Below are 3520 nucleotides of genomic sequence, written 5' to 3' on the forward strand. Positions count from 1 at the left end.
ATGGAATTGCCTCCCTGATTTATTTCTAGATATGTCTCTCATTTGTCTATAGGAAGGCTACAGAATTTTGTGCTTGAATTTTATATCCACCCACTTTACTGAATTATGTTTATCAGCTCTAGGATTTTTCTGGTAGTATATTTAGGGTCTTTTATGTATAGAATATTATCTTCAGATAGGGATACTTCATCTTTTCCTATGTTTATACCCTTTATCTCCTTCACTTTTTTTACAGCTCTAGTTAAAACTTCAAGCACTATATGAAAGAGGCATGGAGGGGTCATGAAAGCATGTACAAGACCTGCCCAAGCTCCAGCTGGGGTGGGTTGGACCTGAGTGGAGTTCAGAAATGGGATGAAATATGATCAAACACACTGTATAAAATTCTCAAAGAACTAATAAAATTTAAAAAAAAATAATTTTAAAGAAGGTAAAAAATACAGAAGCTATGTAGAAATACTGAGTCAGTTAAGGACGGTGATAATTGTCACAGAAGAAAGACACAAGGCTTTTTGTCTAGCTCGTTAGTGAGTCCTCTTCAATTTACTTAGCTTCACAATGTATGAAAGATTATCTGACAAGCAAACTGTCAAATACAAAGAGAACTGTGAACTGAAAGAATCACAGGCAAAATGTCCACAGTTGGTTCTATTTTGCCCCCTAAGGATTTTGAAAGCCAATGATTCAGGATAGTGAGGAGTTTACATATTCAAATCAGCATTGAAACACTTCAATTTTACTTTACAGAGAATCCCTCTCACAAAATACTGTTTCCAACTGTCCCAGAGAAGAAAGCTAGACACAGACAAGTTCTATTTAAAATAATGTAATAGTGCTGAATTCTCAAACACTGCTCAAATACACCCCTTAAAAAGTTTGTGGAAAATGCCTGTTTATTATCTCAACTGATATATCATAGACCTCACCATGCCCAAATATTTTCACCAAACTCTACGTCATCTGGATTCATGGCTCTGTGCTCCACTAAAGGATGAAATACTTTGTGGGATGTGAAACTTTATTTTAATACTGCCAAAGAATGGTCATTTACTCCTGCAGGACCTGCTTGTCACCTAAGTTCCTCCAGGATACAACCACCTGCCTGTTGAACATCAACATTTCTGTACTCTGCTGTTTCTGGACATCCATGTCATAGCATATAGCAAAGAACTCTTCCTTGCTGGCATTGGGAAGAACAAGTCCAAAATGTTAACCCCTTGACTTTTAAGGACATATAAAGAATCTTCAAGGTAATCTTTTCAATTATGCCTGTGATCAAATTGTTGATGGCCTTCATCTTCTTCTCTGACATGGGTAGCACCTTTCTGTAATATGGCCAGTTAATGGTGCCTTGCATCATATATTTGGTGCAGAATGCCCTATGCCATCTGTACAGATACCCTGCATTTTATCACCAATATAATCATTCCTTTGCACTGGAGATTTGAGTCAAATGTCTAGCCTTTTAGCCAATTTTTCAGTGATGACAGAATACTCAGGAGTTAGAAGAATATGGTTACCAGAAAACTGGGCAAATAATTCACTGTGGTCCCAAGAGTGAGCAGATAGCCTGTACAGGTTGCTGCCTCAGGCATATTTCAAGTGACCATGATGGAATTGCAGCATCTGTCCTTCCAACTCACTTTACTGGATTCTGGACTCTTTTCAAAAACTCGGTGGATCTCTTCTATCTTCTCTCCTAAAGTGGCACTTTGAGAAAACTCTTATCCTTTCTCTACTCTGAGACAACATTCATGAGAGGAGTCAAATGAAAATTTATGTACCTATCAATAGTGGGGTCAGTTATTCATCCACCTTCCTGAATTAAGTCACATCTTTCTACAACTTGCTGATGCCCAGTTGAACACACACTTTGGTGCTACTGGGTTATTAATACAGTCATTTTCAATCTGGATTTCTCACTATGATGCATTTAAAACACTTCTCATCCTAGAATCTGCCCCAATTCTGACTCTTGTTTCTAGAACAGTCATCAGAATTCCAAATGACATAATTATCTAGCTGCTGCTAAACCTGCTGGGCCAGCCCCAATATCCATGCCTGATTTAATAGTTCTAAGGATAAAGATCCCAGTCAGCTCCCACAGTCAGAAACCCATGTTCATAAAACCTTTCCTCATTATAAATAAACCAGTCTACTTCCTTAACACTTCCAGTGTGCACAAGACCTGGCCAAATGATGTGAGGAATACATCTCTGGAGGGTTAGAATTTCTTTGCAATTTGTATATCATAGGCGGGGATGACGTTTCTCAAAGCCAAGTAGGTAGTGGGGACATAGGAATACACTAGAAACTCATACAGCTCCTCTAACTCCATCATTTCATGCCTCATGCACAAGTCTAAGTTCACTGGGGTGGAAGCACCTGTTAATGCCATGTAAAAGAGAATAGGCCCACCTTGGAAAGTGTCCTCTTCCCTGGGTTGGCAATGATAGTGGTGATGGGGGAAGCATGGTCTATGCTGATCCAAGAGGGGCTCATGCCAAGGCAGTAAGGGCAGTAGTCAGAGAGCAGGAATTGTACCACACTGTCTTTCAGCAAAGGAGGGTGGATGAACATGGAATACCACCAATGTTTGGAGACTTCCAACACTGGTAGATTTTCAGGCAGTAAACAATAACCTGGGTGTCAGGCTTATCAATAGTATTTTGTTTCATTCCACACCTGTAAGGCCTCACCACGTGTAGACTAAGTTGGATTTCATTGGGAAGCTGCCTCTACTTTCTGCATTTGGGTTTTGGACACTGAACTCAGTACTGGAGCTGCTGGTCTACTCTGAACAATTTTGGACTTGACTGAGTTTTGCCATTGCTGGCTCACATTTTTTCCACACAACCTATTTTTCATACTGATCTTTATGGCTTCTGCAGTGGGCAAAGCATTTGTTACAGAAATGTTCCCCCTAGAAACGGCGATAACCTTGGGATATGTAGGTATTTTTAGCACATCTTACAGAAGCACTTGGAAAGCACAGAGGACATGTTTCTGGGCAGTCCCTCTTCTCACATTCCCTGTGCTTCTCTGACACACCATTTTTATCCTCACATGTAGCTTCCTTTACTTTCTTCCTTGTCTGTTTTCTGGTCCTCCTCAAAGGCTATCCTGAGAAACATCAAAAGCTGCTCTTTTCTTTGACCTCCCTAAGGATGTTGCCATTTTGTTAGAAAATCTGGCACTAGTAAAGTGGCAAGCTGCAAATGATGGCAGGATCTGTACTGCCAGGTGCAGCCCAGGTTTCATTACATTAAAAAATATCTAAGACCAGGCTAAAATTTAACAATGCCTTTGTGAATGCATCCATCACTATCCACTTGAACATTCACTTATTATCCTTGTACCCTGGTGGTAGAGCTCAAACCAACAGCATAGAACTGGAGAGGCAAAGGCCACATGCCCAGCCTACCTTTCTCTTGAAATCTGCATTTCCCAGGTTCCATCACGCTCTTGATTCCCCATAGACTTTGTCAATTAGAGGCAATTGTATGATGTTCCAGGGATG

At 40.3% G+C, this 3520-nt stretch overlaps 1 pseudogene; it reads right to left on the reverse strand.

Annotated features, from left to right (window-relative positions):
• Positions 1-1150: 1150 nt before the first annotated feature.
• LOC103729778 lies at positions 1151-3177 on the reverse strand (annotated as a pseudogene).
• Between the last annotated feature and the right edge of the window lie 343 nt (positions 3178-3520).

Source organism: Nannospalax galili, unplaced genomic scaffold, assembly GCF_000622305.1.
Source record: "Nannospalax galili isolate Female #2095 unplaced genomic scaffold, S.galili_v1.0 scaffold1073, whole genome shotgun sequence".
Lineage (NCBI taxonomy): Eukaryota > Metazoa > Chordata > Mammalia > Rodentia > Spalacidae > Nannospalax > Nannospalax galili.